This window comes from Triturus cristatus, chromosome 12 (assembly GCF_964204655.1).
Source record: "Triturus cristatus chromosome 12, aTriCri1.1, whole genome shotgun sequence".
NCBI classification, from domain to species: domain Eukaryota; kingdom Metazoa; phylum Chordata; class Amphibia; order Caudata; family Salamandridae; genus Triturus; species Triturus cristatus.
The window spans coordinates 692,863,487-692,884,367 of NC_140595.1; positions in this window are offsets into that span (position 1 = coordinate 692,863,487).

Below are 20,881 nucleotides of genomic sequence, written 5' to 3' on the forward strand. Positions count from 1 at the left end.
CAGTGGTGACTGTGTAATTGTTAATTTTAAAAATCCCCAACTTGCTACTACTACCTTGTTCAGAGCCACTTCTCAACCCCTGAACGATCAGGGAATTTTACTCAGACCCTTGGTTTTTTTTATCAACATTTAATTGATCAGCCCCCTAATGGTTCTAGAAGGGGTAGAGACTGTGCCTCCAGTGTGTCCAGTAGGTTTGAGGTGGTTACATCCAACCGGTACCAATCCCTGAGTGGTTTAGACTCTAATGATTGACTGGATCTTGATGTGGCGCTGCTTGAAGTTGGAACAGTATTTTGTGGAGTAGAGTCAGAAGGAATTACTACAGGGCTCCCAGCTAACGTTAGTATGCCTCTTGATTGTTGCACGATATCCAGCTTCGTGGGTGATGCTGAGGGGGGTAGTGGGGTTTTGCCTGTAGTAGACAACCACTGTCCGAGTCTAAGCATACTTATCCAGGATGAAGTTATTGAAACACCCACTGGGTCCTCGAGTAGTTTTCTTGCCAGTTAGAATATTGCTGGGTTAGCATCTAAAGAAGACAGTCTGGGGTGGTCAGAATTTGTCGACCTTTTCGATATCATTTGTTTTCAGGAAACTTGGTGTAAAAACATTTCCGGTTACAATGGTTTTGTCTCCTATCAGTTACCTGGTTCTCAGCGCTGGGAGGCCCTAGGGTAGCCATGCGCTCTACAAATGCCTCTTTCATTCATTTCATTTCATTTCATTTCATTCATCTGCTACGGCATCTACTTCTGGTAGAGCTAAGGGAGGGCTTCTGGTTTTGATCTCTGTCAAACTACCCATTATTGTTAAAAAACATGTTTTAGTGGGGGCCCATTCCCAGATTTTATGGCTTTCTCAGGGGGATGGAAGAAATATTCTTTTAATCAACTTTTATAATAACATCTTTGACAGCACCAGGCACTTGGTGGTAGACGCACTAGATAGTGCTCTGGTTGACATTATAGCGGGTTCAAATGTTGTGTTTGAATTTATCTTGGCGGGGGATTTTAATATTGTAGTATGTCCCCTCTCCAATCATTGTACGTGTGGGGTCACCAACCGCTTTGGGGATGCGGATCTCCATTTTCCTCATAACAAGTATGGGGAATCCCTGAACAATCTTTTAGCGGCATATGATATGGAAATATTGGTCAATGAGAAGAATGATCTAGGTGAGAGTATTCCCACATTTTTAGGGAGGGGGGCAAATACTGTTATTGATTTTATCTGTATGTCATCAAACCTTGTCCCCTGGAGTTTGGCACCTATGTTCGTGGATATAATGCTTAGCGACAATAACTGTAATACTGTAGAGGTCACTCTATGGAATGAAAAATCTGTACCTGACTCGGGGGTTATAGCTAATATTGAACCACATAGACCAAATGCTACAAGGTTAAGATGGAAAGGGGATAAAGCGGAAATGACGTCTGATTTAATTATAAATAGCTGCTTACTTGAAATTATTGAGATTCTTGAGCAGGCGGACGTCACTGCCAATCCTATTCAACATTTTATTAGTATAAATTGTATCATTAATCAAAAATTTACCAAATCAGCTGAGCGTAAGTCGAATCAGCAAAGGGGATGGTTCAACCATGCTTGCACCCTTGCACTTAAAGAGCTTAAAGATGCACTGGCATCCAAACCTAGAGTCAGGAGCCAGGTGTCCCAGCTTAGATTAAATTATAAAATAACAGTTAAGCGAAGGAAGACGGAGTTACAACACGAGGCCTGGGACAAATTGACACAGGCTGCTGAAAGGAAAGACTGTACACTATTTTGGGCCACTGTTAACTGTCCGTTTTTAAAAGATGAGAAGGTACCAGAATTAACATCTACGGTCAGTATGGAAACATGGATCACCCATTTTTCTACAATTTTTGATTCGGATAAAGCCTTGGGTAATCATAATGACTGTTTGCCCGTTGTCCCCTTGGACATTAGCATCACCGAGGTCTTAGATAGCATCGATGCAAGTAAAGGGGGGAAGGCTCAGGGCCCCGATGGGGTGCCCATCGATGTTTATAAGTTAGTCCCGGAGGTATGGGGACCCATGTTGGTTAAAGTTTTTAATGCAGCAGTTTGTTTTGGGGTACCCCCAACATGGGAGGAATCAATTATAATACCTATATTTAAGAAAGGAGATCGGGGGGACGTGAAGAACTATCGTCCCATCTCCCTGTTGGATTCCTCTGTGAAAATAATGAGCGGGGTACTTTTGGTCAGGTTGGAAGAATGGGCAGAAACAAATGGCATCCTGGCAAATTGCCAGTATGGGTTTAGAAAGGAACGCGGGACGATTGAGCAATGTTTAAATCTCGAACTTTTGATCGGGAAATACACCCAGGCTAAGAAGGGCTCTATTTATCTCTGCTTTGCAGATCTGAGTAGTGCTTTTGACATGGTGGACCATGCAATTCTCTGGGCCAAGTTGATTGAAATGGGGGCCCCTGAGGGTATTGTCTTTTTCTTGGCCCGACTCTCTGTCAAACTACGTTCTAGCGTACGATGTGGTTCTAGTGGGAAGTGTACCACCACATTTTTGTACGGACCGTATCCCTATGGCATACGCCTACGGCAACACTCCCATAGTGATACGGACCCTACACACGCGTGTACGGACCGTATCCCTATGGCGTACGCCTACGGCAACACTACCATAGTGATACGGACCCTACACACACCCTCAGAGCGTGTATACGGTGTGTTTCACACCTTACACTGGTGACAGGCGGCACACAGAAGGGAATGGAGCTGTCATACTTGGCCAAGGCTGGACATCAAGTCATTGTCAGTGCAGTCCTACATGTCTTGGGCCTAGGTGTGTCAGGCTGTGATGTGGCACATATCTCTTCATGTTTGAACCCAATATATGTGTGATGAGCTGTGTACACATGTCATGTGTGATGGTGCACTATGTGCCACACATCCCCTTCACACCTTTGACATGTGTGCATGTAGTACGGACTTGTCGAGCACTGCATCACTGGCATGGCACAGTCACCAACACCCGCAACTGTCCCCTGATGCCAGGTACATGGATAACTACACCTGACATGTAACTACCGGCGTGGCACGATGTGACTATGTCATGTGTGTGTCAGGTGATCCCATGAGCTTGCTGTTGGTGTTCCGTCAAATGCATCTGCTGTTGCTGCATCCAACATGTGTCTGTGTGTAGATGGCCATGGCACACAATTATGCACACCAGGCCACATGTGGAATCAGATGTAACATGTGTATGTATGCATCGAACATGGACTTACAAGACAAGGACATATCTGCGTAGTCTCAATGTATGTGTGATCAGTCTTGACATGTACCCCTTCATGGCAAGGTGTGTGGTCTGTCCTTTTTTCAAGGACCTGTGACCTGTGCCTCTAGTGTTCCGCAACCTGTCTGTCTGATAAAGCATCCTTCTTCTGCACATATGTGGATGTCTGTCACTCCTGTAATGCGTCTGTCTGTTCACTTACACTGGCCCACAGCTAATTTCATGCCATGTAATGTTGACCTTGAGAATCCATGTTTGTAGCTGGCTCTTGGTAGGAGTGTCACCTGCCTGGCATACATGTCCAGGATATATTGCACAGACCTGACTCTGTATGTAGCATATGTGTATTGGCTGTTGAACATGTGCTCAGTACATTGACATTGTTGTTGTACTGTACTCACTCTTGGTTATCCCTTCCAAATTACTGCAGGGCTCCGCCTCTCCCCCGACCAATGCCAGACTTGGCTGCCCTGAGGGAACGTGACTGTATACGCCACTACCGCTTCACCCAACGGTTGATTGAGAACTTGACCGCAAGGCTGGCACCACACCTCCAACCGCTACACAGGTATCCTACTGCACTGACACCCAAGATGAAGGTGATGGCAGCCCTCCATTTCTTTGCCACGGGTAAGTTTCAATATTCCATAGCTGATGTTGGTGGCATGTCCCAGACCATGTTCAGCCGAGTCCTGCATGATTTTTTAGAGGCCATGTTGGCTCACCTGGATGAGTTTATTCATTTCCCAACTCCTGAGCAGTTGACAGGTGTGAAGGGTGAGTTCTATGCCCTGGGAGGGATGCCCCATGTCATTGGGTCTATTGATGGGACACATGTGGCTTTGGTACCACCACAGGCACAGGAAGTAGCCTTTCGCAACTGTAAACATTACTACTCCATTAATGCCTTTGTGGTGTGTCTTGCTAATATGGTGATTTCCCATGTCTGTGCTCGTTTTCCAGGATTAGCACACAATGCCGACATCATGGGGCGTAGCAGGATGCCTGAAATGATGCTGCAGCTGCGCAACGAATGAGCATGTCTTGTTGGTGGGTATACTCTGTTAGTCCTGTATTTAGCGTCATCTTTATGTCTTACTGCTTCTCCTGACCCACTTCTGTCCATGATGTTTCCATGTAGGGGACTGTGGCTATCCCAACATGCCATGGCTGATCACGCCTCTCCGCAACCCCAGAACGGCTGCCAATCACCGCTACAACAACGCCCATGGGCAGACCAGGCGAGTGATAGAGAGGACTTTTGGCCTCCTGAAGAGCCGATTCCAGTGCCTCCACAAGACCGGCGGCGCACTCCCATATGCACCGGTGAAGGTCTGCAAAATCTTCCTCGTGTGCTGCATGCTGCACAACATGGCAGTGGAGAAAGCTGTGCCACTCATCCTGGATCCGGATGAGCAGGAACACCCACCCATGGAGGATGAGGGGCTTGGTGACGAGGCAAGTGATGTAGAGGAGGAGGAGGTAGAGGACATCCGGAGTCGGCTCATACGCAACTTCTTTGCTTAGTGGTGAGTTCCAGTGTCTGAGTGTGCACACATTGAGCCTTGTGTGGCATGTGTTGCAAGGTGTGGGTTCATCTGCATGTATGCCAAGTGAGTCAGAGGTGTGTTTGGATGTGTCACTCAAGTGATGGTGTAATAAAAGAATGTCTTTCCTGAGACACTATTTTCACATAGCATGTTGACTACCTTATACGTGTCGAGTACATGCCCATGCATGCGGATGTGCTTCTTTTGGCTGACTTCTTGTTTGTCTCTCATCCCCAGGTATTTGCGCATGCTGTCTGCTGGTGGCATTGTTGTGCTCCTGCTATTCCTCATGAATACAGCAACATGTGCTGAATCAGCGTTACATGCACGGACATGTTGAGAATTCTCCTTAGGGTAAGGGATGCAGCACGGCTTTTTGGGTGTGGTATTTGTTTGGAATGTGTGTGCACTGCTCCTGTTCATGTTTGGTTACTTTGCATACATGTAGAATCACCATGGGGCACATGACATGGAGCTGGATTCACCTGAATTGATAGTCACACTTGGTGACAGTCCTCTGTAATGTGATTGTGGATTGTGATGAATGCATCAATGTGTGTAACACTGCCCTCGGAAACATACGGGATGCACCGGGTTGACATAGTGTGGGACATCCCCATTAAAGGCTCAATGGTGAATAGCAGCCTCTCCGTGAGCAGCAGGGGGTGTTTAGCTCAGACCCGTCACTTGTGTGCCAGTTCAATGGATTTCCAGCATCTGTGGTGCAAAGGGGGGTGCCAGTGTAGGTCCCACATGTTCATCCACATGACCTGTGCATCTGTTAATAGAGATGCATTTGCCTTCCGGCGAACATGACTAATAAAGGTGTCCCTCAGCCTCCAAGGTGCCTCATCTCTGTCAATGCAGGTCTCTTGCCACTGTGCATGCGCCATGTCTGGCATAGTTATCACAGATTGTGCATATGAGTCTATGTGTAGAGTATCAAGATGCAAGCTATTTTTCAGGGATTATAATATGTATTGTGCATGCTGTACATGGCTGTGTAGGTATTTTGGCATCTCAGTCCCAACAATGGCCACTTTGCTGCAAGTGCATCCATTGTCTGTGTGTGCCATGTTGAACCAGACACTCCTTCCTTAACATTCACCTTTTGCAGTAGTCCTTGCTGACATCCTTGTCTTCGTGTGCAACTTGTGGCATGGTTTTCAGGACATGGCGCCTGCTGCTGCAGGCCCTGCAGCAAGGGCAGACAGAGTTTCTATATTTTGCCTCACGCACACGCCACTAAGACGCACCCCCCTTCCTCCCTCCACCCATTCATTTGGATGTAATCTGCATGTGTGTGACACAGTTGCGGTGGCAAAGGCTGGACCGTCTGCACATGCTACGTGCACATTGCACGTGCCTCATGTCCTTGCATGTGCCACATCACGCTACACCATGAGGCCACACATCAAGCAATGTCCATCCAATACATCTGTTGCATGCACTCAGGCATGCACTCATCGCCCACACAACACCTTTGCATAATGAGTGTGCAACTCCAACTACCTACACAGCGCTGGCACGCCTTCCAGGCACTGTCACACCAACCAGGTCATGTCCCTCCTACTCCCCACCAGCTCTGTACCCCAACAAGGCCATGGGAGTGGTACTCCAGGCCTCTGCATGTAGTATGGTGTCGTTGTGGGACTCATGGCACAGGTATCATGTCTCAGCGTGTAGGTCTACAATGTGTCCAGGATCCCCCTCTACACCATGACATGCGCACTGCATCTCATCATCATCTGGTGTCCCATTGACAGCCAGATGCTCCTCACCCTCCCCAAAGACGCAGTCCTTGCCAGTTCTCATATTGAAAAATGCATGGTATCCATTGGCAGATGGCTGAACATCGGCCACCTGATGCTGGACTTGTACACGACTGAGGTGTTCATCTGCGGATTGTCCCCTTACAGCTGGGTCAACTGCTTGTGTCCCACCCGCAAGGGCCCTGCAAAGGCACACAGTGTCCACGCACACGAGCTGGTGTGCATCATGGATTGCTTGCTCACATGTGCTATGCTGATCACCAGCATCTGTACCTCAGGCTTCAGCACACTCTACATTATGCACAAGATCCACAGTTCGATCCACCTCAAGCCAAGACAGACCATCCCCCAGGTCAACGACAACATCCGTGTCTAATCCTACCCTGCACTCTACGGACAAGTACGTTACAACTCCCGTGATACTTGTCCACATCCAGGGTGCATCTGCACAGCTCTGCTTCAACATCCGGCGACCCAGCCACATCACCGTCCAACAGAGATAGCTGCAATGGATCACTGTCAGCTGCAGGATGACCTTCACAATCCACGCCCACACTCAGGATGCAGCCCACGACCACGACCCCAACACAACCTTGTGGCACTGTCATCCAAGACCCCATTGTGCCATCTCCATGCATCCAACCTTGGCCTGGCCACCATTCTCCACATCCACCTGACTCCAGCATGCAGGACATAGTTCTCCCACCTGGCTACACATACCTGGGACTCCCACCCCAGGACACTCCAAACGATCCCTGACCTCTGCGCATGACTGTTGCTCTTCGAAATAGCTCTGTCCGCACAGTTGTGCAGGCACCCCCTCAGCTGGTAGGGCCCATCACGGGTGAGTATGGTGCTCCATGTCTGTATTGGATGATACATTGTGACCCATGTGTGTCATGTGCCAGACTGAGAGCCCAGGGTATGGATGGTTGGAGTTACTTCAAAACTCAGGCATGGTTTGACATTACAACACACACATGTTATGGAATAATGCAAAATGACGGCATCATCTGGTGATTTTGATGATTTTTATTAGTGGTGGGGTACGTGTTTGGGGGGATGAAAAGAGGTGCTCGCCGGGTGTCTAGAATCCAAAGTTCACAGGGGGAGTTGGTATCCTTGCCATTGGAAGTCATCAGAGTCCATGCCACAGTCTTTGTCAACATTGGTCAGACAGTGACCAGCAAGTCCATGTGGCAGTGAATGTCATTGGATGAGGTGCTGCTGTTGCGCCAGAGGGCCAGGTGCCAGGCCAGGTGACCTGGGAGATGGTGATGGTCCGCTGACTCTCACGGTCTTTTGCGTGGACGACCCACCTTCCTGGGGGGTCCCTCAGAAGCAGGCCGTGACGATGTCTGTGATGCTCCGTCGGACAAATCCTCCTCCTCCTCCCTCCCTGTGGCTGGTGGTGGTCTTCGCCTGGTGGCACAGGGAGGGTTGCCCATGTTTTCGGCAATCCGACGGAGTGAACGGCTCATGTCCGTTTGCACCGCCACGAGCTCAGCCAGTCTGTCCTCCATCCGTCCTTGGTGTTGCTGTTGACTGGCATATTGCTCGGCCTGCAGGTTCTTCATCTCGTTGAGGGTCTCCACTACCTGGCTGATGCCCCTGGTGTCACGCCGGTATGTGTCCAGGATGTTGCGGACGTGTGACATAACGGGTTCCTCAGCTAGCTGGTCAGGTTCACGCCTCCGCCGTCCTCCACTCCCACCACCCCTGCCCACTTGAGCCTGGCCTGCCGTTGTGGGCACATCGGGTCTCCGGGACCCCTGAGGGATGGCATTTGCGGGGTCGCCTGCCTCCTCCTGGGTGCCCGGAGTACCTTGTCCCTCCTGGTCAGACTGGCTGCGTTGTTGTGTGCGAGCAGTGATCCTGGGTGTATCCTGGGATGTGGCAGGAATGGGAGTGGTGGTTGGCACAGTTGTACCTGACGCAGGTGCTGCAGGTGCTTGGGCACCAGAGGGGCCAGGTTGGTCAGGGTCATCCATGGAGTGGTGAGAGTCGTCGCTGCCGGTGGGATCATCGTGACGCCGAGCCTGGTCCTGTGATTCTTCCTTATTTGGCTATGGATTGGTCTTGTTGTGTCACATGTCCATTGTGGGAGTGGCAAAATCCGTTGCCTGCCCCAGGGGGGTGTGCTTGTGTAAGGGGGAGAGGGGTGTGGCCGGGCATGCTGTTGGGTGTGGTGTGATTTGTCATTGGGTCTACCAGGTGATGTGTCTATCCCCTCATGGTGTATGCTGGCATGACAGTGAATGGGAGTTCCTGTGCTAGGTAGGTGGCATGTGGGGTTGGTGTTTGAGTGTACAGTGGTCACAGGATTGCCTTTTGCTGTCTACAGCAGGGCCAAGTGTCATCTACCTTGTCTGTACTTGGCAAGTCCCTGTGCATTCTGCATGGTGCATGGGTATGTCCCTTGGCCACAGCTTTCAACACTTTTCCTATGTGTGACACACTCTTTGTTGTAGCATCATTTTGGAACGCAGTAAGCAGTGTAGCGAGCATGCTTAGCGAGCGATGCAGAACCGGCTTACATGTTGCACTGTACGTGGGCAAATGGTGCGTTTTCATATCTATTGGAGAATGCAGGTAGGTAACGTATGCATTTGTGACTGGGTTCTAACAAACACAGTGAATGGGTATACTGGGTGTAAGGTTAGGTTTGTGCCTGCAGCAAGGATCTACTCGTGCACAGTTTGACACATGGCCCAGTGATTTCCAAGCGAAAAAGGGGTGGTTCACGCACTGCCAAACCTTGTCAACATGCACACAGTCCACCTGCTGACGAGCGAGCATGCCCACACCACCCAAGGGTGATTTGGTCTCCCTCTGTCTCCCTCTCTCCCTCCCTCTGTCACCCTCCTCCCTCTGTCTGTCTCCCTCTGTCGCACTCAGTCTCACTCTGTCTCCCTCCCTCTCTTTCTCTCTCCCTCCGTCTGTCTGTCGCCCTCTGTCTCCCTCCCTCTCTCTCCCTCTCCCTCCGTCTGTCTGTCGCCCTCTGTCTCCCTCCCTCTGTCTCCCTCTCCCTCCGTCTGTCTGTCACCCTCTGTCACGTCAGCCCAGCTTCTTGGGCACACACACTTTGCAGGTCTTTCAAAGGCCATTGTCTTGTTCATGTGGCTTTGTTTAGAATCTCCCGGCCCCCATTGGGCAGAGTTTCTCTGAGTCTGCGCTGCTGCGGCGGTGTGTGCTGATACTCTTTCACAGTGATGCCTCTTCATTAGCTGCTGTTATATGCAAATTGGGCCTTCATACCCATGTCATCCTGCGACGCGGACACCATTTGCAGGCGACACAGTACAGTGTCGGGACACACTGTTTGTATATCTCTGCCCTGGGCCATATGGGCTGAGGGCATTGGTGTCTGCTTCTGAGTTGCACAATGTTTTTTTTTTAGGCCCACCCTCCTGGCATCACGGACATCCTGTCTTGTGTTGGTGTTTTGTGTGGCCTGTGAATTGGCATGGCCTTGCTTGGTGCATGGGGCATGGAGCCGCTAGTGGCATGTGCGTGATTTTGGAGTGTGGTTGTGTCCAGTGATGGCTTTGGGGTAGTTGCGTGCATTATTGGGAGTTGGGTTGTGGATGCGGTTCCCCCCATGTGAGGTGAGTTGTTTGTGTACTCACCAGGCTCGGCAACTCCTTCTACTCCGTGTACTCCCACGGGCGGCAGCGTGCGCATCACCTTCTCCTCCCAGGGATGGTAGTGTACCGGTCTGCGGGGCGGGCCACCTCCAGTGATGTTCCCCTGGTTATATTCGTCAGTCATTTTGCGGCGGACCGTCCTCCGCATATCGTACCACCTGGCTTGGCATTCATGCCTGGTCCTTCTGATGGGCGCAACAGCATTCCCCCTCTCGATGATCCTCTGCCACATGGCTGATTTTGCTGCTACGCTGGTCTGTCTGACCAATGTTCCAAAGAGCTGTGGCTCGACTCTGATGATTTTGTCAACAAGGATCTCCAGCTCCTCCCTTTTGAACTTTGGATTCTTGTCTGTGGGCACGGTGTGGGGTGTGGGTGTGGATGGGTGTGGGTGTGTGGGTGTGGTTGTGAAGGTGTGTGTGTGAATGTGATGAGGGGGTGTTTGTGAAGGTGGTTGTGTGAAGGTGTGCAACTGTAAGGTGTAGTGAAGGTTCAAGTATGGTGCAGTGGGTTGTCTGTGGGGTCTGGCAGCAGTGGGTCTGTTGCAAAGGCTCATGGTTTGTGTGTGTGGGCCCTTTTTATTGGTCCATTTGTGGGTGTGGCTGTGTTTGAACTTTGGGTGGGTGTGTTATAAGAAGTGGTTGTGGTTTGGGCCTCTGTTTACCTGTTTGGCTGTTGCAGGTCAGTGTATTGGATGTATTTGGGCTTGTTGGACGTGTTTTGTGGTGTTGTGCGATTCAAATTGACTCTCCTTGTGGTGTTTTGCAGTGTCCTGGTTCAGTACGAGTGTTTTTCGCGTCTGTAAGGTGCGTACATCGGCGATGTTGTTGTACAGTGCTCACATTTGCTATGGCTTGGTACGACTCGTACATGCGCGATGCTGGGTGAGGTTGCTGGTGTAGGGGCCTGGGGTAGGGTGCGTACAGGCATGGGCAGGGTGTAGGGGCCTGGGGGTACATGCCGTACACAAGGGAAACGGGGTTACAGCGCGTACATACGGGGTACTGGGGGTACGGTGTGTACCCCCACCCCTGTATGGACGGTGCGCCCCCCCACCTCCGTATGGACGGTGCGTACCCCCAGCCCCCGTATGTACGCACCGTACCCCCAGCACCCGTATGTATGCACCGTCCCCCAGCACATACCCCCAGCCCCCCGTATGTACGCGCCGTACCCCCAGCCCCCGTATGTATGCACCGTACCCCCAGCACATACCCCCAGCCCCCCGTATGTATGTGCTGTACCCCCAGCCCCCCGTATGTACGGTGCATACCCCCACCCCCCTGTATGGACAGAGCATACCCCCACCCCCGTATGGACGGTGCGTACCCCCACCCCCATATGGACAGTGCGTACCCCCACCCCTGTATGGACGGTGCATACCCCCACCCCGTATGGACGGTGCGGACCCCCAGCGCATAGCGCTGGGGGTCCACAGCGTACATACGGGGGTGGGGGTATACTCTGTACATACACGGGGGTGGGGGTACACTCCGTACATAGACGAGGGGGGTGGGGGTCCGCACCATACATACAGGGGTGGGGGTACGCTCCGTACATACACGGGGGGACTGGGGGTACGGCACGTACATACAGGGGGGCTGGGGGGGTGTTCGGCACGTATGCAGGCACATGTTTGGACGTCTCCATGGTTGCTATTGATGTTCGCTCCGTACGGTGTTTTTTCCATACGGATGTATATTCGGACGGACGGGATGGATCGTACTTGCGCGCTCGGACTTCAGTTTTCCGATTCGTACGTAAAACTGTCCGGGGACGTGTCGGACACTTTTCCCGACCCGAGGACGTGTCGGGGAAATTTCCCAATGCGATTCGTATGGACTTTTTCACATACGAATCGTACTTGCCAGTTTGGACGGGATTGGTACGATTCGTACGTAAAAAAATCCGGATACGATTCGTACGGGGAATATTTTTAACGGATCGGAATCGGCACCTTATTATGATTCACCTTCAATGCATGGAACCAAATTCTCCTTGTAGAGCGTGATGTTTCTTTCCCAAATAAAATCATTGTCTAAGTTGCCGATGATGAGGCACACATTCTATTTTCTGATTGTGCAATATATTTAATGGTGCATTAGCAATTATTTTACAGTGTTGTATGATAATAATTTCTTGCTCAGTGGAGGTTCAGAAAAATATGAATGTTGAAAGATTTGTTTGTCGAGGAACTGAATTATCCTTGATTTTTTATTGACTTCACATCGGCTGAGCACATCTGTCAACTGTGGAAACCTCAGGTGTGTTTTTCGACTGTGTGTTAATTGACACCAGTTGACGAATCTCCATTTTGAGCTGCTGATGACAGATCCATTCCTTCACCAATGATGGAGAACTTGTTCTTCCTGCACATTTTACCTGGACATCATTCTTCATCAGTCTTCATAACTGTTGTTATATATATTCTGTTTTGACTCGTTTTTGGTTCTGTGGCACAATAGATTAATGGGAGTATTTTAATAGCCAAACCAGTTTTAAATTCTGCATCAATAGAACACATTCATAAGAGTCATAAAAGGTTGTTTTCAAATCTGTGTAAGATATATACAATTATATATGGGTGACAGTGAATTACATTGATTTGGCTCACCAAGGAGTTCTGCGTGACATCCTATATACAATGAGAGGAAAGCTGCCCCTGCTTTCATTTGCTGTGCAGAGGCAGAGGAGCAATGGGGGAGCCATCCATAACAAGACCTGTCCTCCCTGAACCAAATGTGAAAAATAAATACCTTACCTGCCGTACTTAAACAAGCCCACCACCTTCCCTGCCATTCTTCAAAGCCCACCAGCTGTGCTTTCTACTTTCAGTTAAAGGAGACAAGCAGCACCGTGCAGAGAGGCTCCCAGAAAGCCCTGTCCAACCTGGCCTGGAAGGCATTTATGATGTAGCAACAGTTGTATTAACTCTTATCAACTGTTCCTGCGTCATAGTGGTGAGTGAACCTGATATTGAATCTGGTGTAAAGAATTGAGGCTCTCTATGAGATCCATACATAACATATAGAAGTATAGATGGGTAACAATGAATTACGGGGATGTTTCACACCGAGGTGTGGACATCAAATAGACAATTAGAGTGAAGTTCGAGTTATCTATAATGTCACTCAGAGCAACACAGAACTCTCCTCTGGAGTCTGCTCTTTTTAACATTTATGTGCCCTTCCTCCAAGCTGGATACATTAGTTTCCCTTCACTGATGCTTATCCTTAAGACTTACTGGGAACTGTCGCTCACAACAAGTCCACCTCCGCCCGCTGACCTCCTAGAGTTACTCAAAGTCTCTCCGACTTAACTCAAATACTTCCGCCTGCACTCGGAACCTGTGTGCAAAGGGTTTCGGGTCTCTCGTACCCTGTGTATTGTGCCTACAACATAGATGACCTTTTTGATACCAATCTCAGATTTAAAGGACACGCAAAGAATGGCACTTCAAACCATTGCCTCCTCCTGAAGGGGCCCAATAAGACTGTCCTAAGTCTTCCCCACTATTTCAGGAAATCTATTATTCAATCCACTGTTTTAGCTGGCTTGGCTATATTGCAGCTCTGCTAGTGTGCTCATATTTGGGAGGTCATAGTTTAGATTTAGGGTCTGATTTAGATTTCGGTGGATGGGTTACTCCATCACAACGGTGATGGATATCCCGTCCACAAAAATATAAATCAATAGGATATTATGGGATTTATATTTCGGCGGATGGGTTATCCGTCACAGTTGCGACGGAGTAACCCACCTGCCAAAATGAAAATTAGCCCTAAGTTCCGAATGTATTGCATTTTGCAAGTGGTACACATATCTTGAAAATTCACATAAAGTTGGCATACCAGTTCACACATGTTCAATATCTACATCCTTATGGGTCAGGCCGCGGCCAAGAAACATTTGCAGAAGTGATCCACTAACAAGCACATGACCTGCACCTGAACAAAGTTACATATTTACAGAACCAATAACCAGGGAATCGTTTTACGTATTGTCGCTGCTCGGTGAACCACATGAGAGACAACGATCACACCAAGAGCAACCCAGGGTAGGACTACACAGTCTGGACCACCAGCAGGTCAGCCCCTCTCCAACTAGCCATGGGACCAGCTCAAACCCTCATGAATAGTTTGAGATACAACAGATGAAAATGCATCTTTTTTTAGCATAATTACCACAATAATGCTGAGAGGGCTATTGCCAAATATGAGGGTCTTGTTAGGGGAGTATAAGAGTGGCGCAAAGTAGCCTCTGCTCCCATAGGGCAAAATAGGATAATGACAGGTGCCAAGAGGGTGGAATTCGTTTTTAGATGCCCTACCCTGCTTCCCTGGCATAGCCCACTCTGTGCCAGAGGCGAGGAATCCTGAGAGGTTTCTATGTTCTTAGAAATAACTTGTTACCTTTTATCTCATCATGAATTTATAAATATCATAAGAAATAATATACAAGAACTGATATTGTTATTCAGCTATATTTCATCTTAGTCTAAACTTTTTTATCATATTGTTCATTCCTATTAATTTTTTATTTTGATAAAGCTTTCTAAACACAAAGATGAATTTTACAGCTCCACAGGTGGATATATTTGCCTACAAAGACTTCAGTGGCTATTTTTTTATTTTTATTTTCAACTTGGTTAATGCCACATCTATTATCTGGATGCATTTTTTCACATTTGTATGTACTCCACCTGCACCCCTTTATGCTAATTGCCTCTACTTGAATCCCCAAAGAAATTATAGTTAACAAGATACTCTATTCACATTGTGGAATGATTATTCATATGATAATGAATCAAACTCTTTGCCTGTCTAGGTTTGACTTAGGAATGTCATGCTCTCCTATTTTGGCCATGTATAGTTTGCTCAAATGTACCCAACATTTGGAGGCTGTGGTCATGTGCCACCCTGCCTGATAGCTTTTCATTGTCACCTTGTTACATTTTAAACAAAGATGCAGGATTGCAGACTTTATATGTATGTCCCTAGCAACTCGCTTTGAACAACACATATGGGGCTAAATGAGACAAAGCATTTCAGTAATCAGTCTTCATGTGTGTAATAGCATTGTATACACTTTAATGTGGGTTTATACTGAGCACCTGTAACTGCTGGCACCCTGCAGTGAAATCTTGCCAGTGCCGTACATTTACAATTTAAGATGGGCAATACCTTCACAGGCCTGGCTTTAACAGCTGTATTTCCAATTCTTTGGGGTTTAATGCATCTATATACCACCATCTATATACCACCAGCTGTTAGTAGGTGATATATGGTAGCAGGGTCTTATGTGCAGCACAGTGGTGAAGGGAAGAGGCTGCAGAGGATAAGACAGATAAGGAGAAGAAGTGTTCCATTGGCTTAGAAGGAGGACTGATAGGGCCCGGTATCCTAAACCTGGTTGCTGTTGAAGCTGAACTCTAAAGCAATTTTACCAGCTGGGATTTCTGGCTGTTAACATTAAACTCAGTGTTCCTGTGCCATTGACTACAATAACTTTGAAACGTAACCAAACCCAGAGCACATCAGCAAACTGCAGACTTACCACTTGGACGAACACCTAACCAACTAGAGAACACTTACTCTGAAAGACAAAACCTCAATCATGAAAACTGTCCACTCCGGGGCCCCCACAGACCCATGTTTACACCATATCTTTAACCTAGGAGGACCTGTGATTGGCAAATTCCTAACCCACATCTTCAACTTCTCCATTGAGCCAGCAACGTACCCAGAGGAGTGGATGTGTGCTGCAGTCACAACTAAGGGTGGGTGCAGTGCTCCGCTCCGCCCGTGGAGTGTGCGTAGTGCTGCCTACTTTGCGCTTCGCAAAGTAGGCATAGCAGGCAGACTACGCACACGCCACGGCGGAGCAGAGTTGCCCGCCACCCGCCTCCCTCCCGCACTCATTTTAAAATTACTTAGAAAGTTAAAAATAAAGAAAATTACTTACATGAGCTGCCGAGTCCCGGGGCTCCATCTTCCTGATTCCTCGCTAGCTTCTCCTCACAAATGCGCATGTGCGGGCACCCGCGCATGCGCATTTGTGAGGAAGAAGCTAGCGAGGAATCAGGAAGATGAAGCCCCGGGACGCGGCAGCTCATGTAAGTAATTTTCTTTATTTTTAACTTTCTAAGTAAGTTAAAATGAGGGCGGGAGGGAGGCGGGCGGCACGTAGTGGGGCTACGCGGAGTGTGTGGGTGCGCGTAGATTTGGGCACCCTCCGTGATGCTCCGCGTAGCCCCACTACGCCCTGGGTTAGTCACAACCCTCCTTAAAAACACAACAGATCCCAATGAACTAAGCGAATTCTGACCCATCTTGCTATTTCTACAACCAGCAAAGGTGATAAAGAATGCAATCAGCCAGCAATTCACCAGCCACCTGGATCGCCACAATCTTCTCACCACTCACAATCTGGATTCTGCTGCAGTCACAGCACAGAGACAGCACTTATTAATGCCACAGATGCGATTCGCGCCCTTCTAGACCAAGGAGAAACTACCCCCTCAGACTGCAGGCTCTCGAAGCAGCATTCAATAACATGTCACACTAAAGCCTCATCAAAAGATTCCACGATGCAGGCATCCAAGGTCGGGCCCTCAAATTGATATGCTCCTTATTCACAAGGAGAACACAGTGAATCAGAGTCCCTCATCTATCATCCCTCAGCCCCACCATGTTAAATATTTACATGACACCTCTTGTGGATGTCATCAGATCCCATGGCATCTCAATCATCTCCTACACTGATGACGCTCAACTCACCCTCTCCATGTCAGACAAATTCTCCACGAACAGATTCAACTTCACCGGATGCATGATCCACGTTAGAGAATAGATGAAAACCAACTGTCCTAAACTCAACACAGATAAGACAGAAGTACTGATCTTTGGGATCAAACACCCCCTGGACCTCTACCTGGTGGCCATCAGTGCTCGGTCCTACTCCATTACCCATTCCTTCACCCACCAACCACACACAGAACCTGGGTATCATGTTAGACGGCAAACTTAACATGGCCACACAAGTGAACGCTATGAGCTCCTCCTGCTACTACATATTGCACATCCTTAAATAAATCTTCAGATGGATTACCAAAAGCACCAGGCGTACCATCACTCAAGCCCTTATCACTAGCAGTCTTGACTACATCAACACACTCTATGCCAGAATTTCCAACCACATTCTCCACATTTTCCAGACCATCTAGAACTCCGCTGCCGGACACATCCTGGCCCTCTCAAGGCACAACCACATCACGCCTCAACTCAGAGACCTCCACTAGCTGCAGATACACAAAGGCTGCCAAATCAAACTCCTCACATATGCATTCAAGGCACTGCACAACATTTGACGAGCATACTTCAACTGCCGCCGCCACTTCCACCAGACACCTATGCTCTACCTCTCTCTATCTCTTGTGTACACACCCAGCATCCGCAAAAGTAGAACAGGAGGGCTAGCCTTCTCATAACTCACACCCAAAACATGGAGTGACCTCCCTCTACACCTAAGGGCCTACTCCCCGCTTCTGGTATTCTGTAAGAAGCTGGCTCTTCCACTAAGACCCTGCAGATGACCTTCATACCTGCTCCAGTGCAATGGATCCCCCTTGGGTGTTAAGCCATACATAACAAATCTTTGGTAACAAAGCAACCCCGGGACTCCACTTGGTGGCCATCAGAGGTCATCCCTACTCCATAACTCACTCCATCACCCACCATCCATACACACACCTTGGGGATCATATTAGATGACAAACTCAACATGGCTACACAGGTGAATGCTGTTAGCGCCTCCTGTCTCAATATGCTGTGTATTCTTTAAACAATCTTAAGATGGATTCCCAAGAGCATCAAACGTACCATCACTCAAGCCCTTATCACCAGCAGACATGGCCACTGCAACACACTATGCCAGAATCCCCAGCCAACTTCTTCACTGTTTGCAGACGACCCAGAATGTCGCTACCAGACTTATTCTGGCCTGTCCCCAGCACAACCACATGACAACTCACCTCAGAGATCTCCACTAGCGGCAGATACACAAAGGCTGCCAATACAAGCTCTTCACATATGCATACAAGGCACTGCACAACATTGGGCCAGCATACCTCAACTCCTGCCTCACTTTCACCAGCCCACCAGACATCTATGCTTTGCCTCTCTCTCTCCTTGTACAGACACCCCGCATTCACAGATGAGGAGGGCCAGCCTTCTCATACCTCACACCCAAAACATGGACTGACCTCCCTCCACACATAAGGGCCTTCTCCCTACTTTTGAAATTCCATAAGAAGCTGATGACCTGGCTCTTCCACTAAGACCCTACGGGCGACCTTCACACTTGCTCCAGTGCCTAAATCCCCCTTGGGTGATAAGCCATGCTTTTCAAATCCCTATAACATAACATAACGGGGAAAACTGGGTGTTGGATCACCAGATCACTTGTGATCACAAGGACCAGAATTCCGCTGCGTCTGACTAATTGGCCCTATAAGGGCAAAGACTCACTTTTATACCTAGCAAGTCACTAGACTCGAGGGCCCTGATTATGAGTCTTGCAGAGTGGAGTTCCCTGTGGATGACCCTCTGAACCCCAATTTAAACAAGGGCCACATTTTAAAATTCTGTGTCCCACATTTAGAGCATGTCAGGCCAATGGGAATTATATTATGTTTCTGCTATGTTTCTGCTAATTGTGCAACCCATAATCATGATTTAAAAGTGAACTAACATGAAGAAACAATATTTTCATATGTTTTCCGACATATAAATATGTGGGCTTAGCACCAGTTATTTTTACTATTACCAACTCTCATGGAACTACAGTAGCATTTTCTGATATGGTAATACTTAGTTCCACTAAATGGAAAAATTGTTTGTAAATTTCATTTCCACACACTGATCCGTTAAAAATATTACCCGTACGAATCGTATCCGGATTTTTTTCCTTACGAATCGTACAAGTCCCGTACAAACTGGCAAGTACGATTAGTTTGTGAAAAAGTACGTACGAATCGCATCGGGAAAATTCCCTGACACGTCTTCGGGTCGGGAAAAGTGTCAGACACGTCCCCGGACAGTTTTACGTACGATTCGGAAAACTGAAGTCCGAGCGCGCAAGTACGATCCGTACCGTCCGTCCGAATGTACATCCGTATGGAAAAAAGACCGTACGGAGTGAACAACAATAGCAACCATGGAGACGTCCAAACATGTGCCCGGTACGCGCCGAACACCCCCCAGCCCCCCCGTATGTACGCGCCGTACCCCCAGCCCCCCCGTATGTACGGTGCGTACCGCCACCCCACCCGTGTATGTACAGAGCGTACCCCCACCCGTGTATGTACGGTGCGTATCCCCACCCCACCCGTGTATGTACGGTGCGTTCCCCCACCCATGTATGTACGGAGCATACCCCCACCCCACCCGCACCGTACATACACGGTGGGGGTACGCACCGTACATACACAGGTGGGGTGGGGGTACACACCATACATACACGGGTGGGGGTATGCACCGTACATACACGGGTGGGGTGGGGGTACGCACCGTACATACGGGGGGGCTGGGGGTACGTTGCGTCCATCCACGGGGGGCTGGGGGTACATCACGTCCATCCGCGGGGGGCTGGGGGTACGGCGCGTCCATCCGCGGGGGTCTGGGGTTACGGCGCGTCCATCCGCAGGGGGCTGGGGGTACGGCGCGTACATATGGGGGGTTGGGGGTACAGCGCATACATACGGGGGGGACTGGGGGGGTGTTCGGCGCGTACTAGGCCCCCTTTTCCTCACGCTTCGCGGCATCCTTAGCTTTTCCGGCACTTTTTGGGTGCCGTAAAATATTGCCGTCCGGAGTGCTGTCGGTACGAATCGTACTTGCTGGTACGTAAAAAGCTGCCTAACTTCGTGCGAATGTCGCGTTTGCGCTGTCCCGGATCACATTCGTATGTATTTTTTCGTCGGTCGGTGTTTTTTCTGATTCATATGGAAATGGTGTTTCCGTACGAATCGTACTTGCATGTTTGTACGGTCTTTTTCCCGGGTACGAGTCAGACGGAGAAAACGCTCCGTCCGACGATTCGTACACGGTTTTTCCAGGATCGGAATCGGCACCTTAATATGACCTTATTACCTCTGGCAACAATCTCTAGTCTCTACTACTTAATACTGATATGCAAGAATAACGAGAACAGAATATTGAGGTAGTATTGGAAGGTAAGTGCCTATTGGGAAGTGTAGATTCACTATTCCAAACTCCACATCTACATACCTTGAACATATACCTATAGCTTAGGTACATCAGAGCATCTAGACTTACTTTCAATATTTATTTCAATGTTGTGCCTGTGATATTTAGTACCTTAGATAGTCTCACTCTGATATTTGATATGCACACCAATCTCTAGATGAGAATCTGGTTCTCACTTGCAGATAAGTTTGAAATTACTCTAATGAGTATTTTGGGAAAGATGTCTTATTACAATTCCTACAGATGACTTCCTCCTGCGAGCAAAAGAGCACGCTTTGTTCTTAGATATTGTAGCTTCCCCGTAGATGGGTGCTCTATATTGTATAAAATAGCGCTGCTGTACATTGTAAGGATAGTGCAA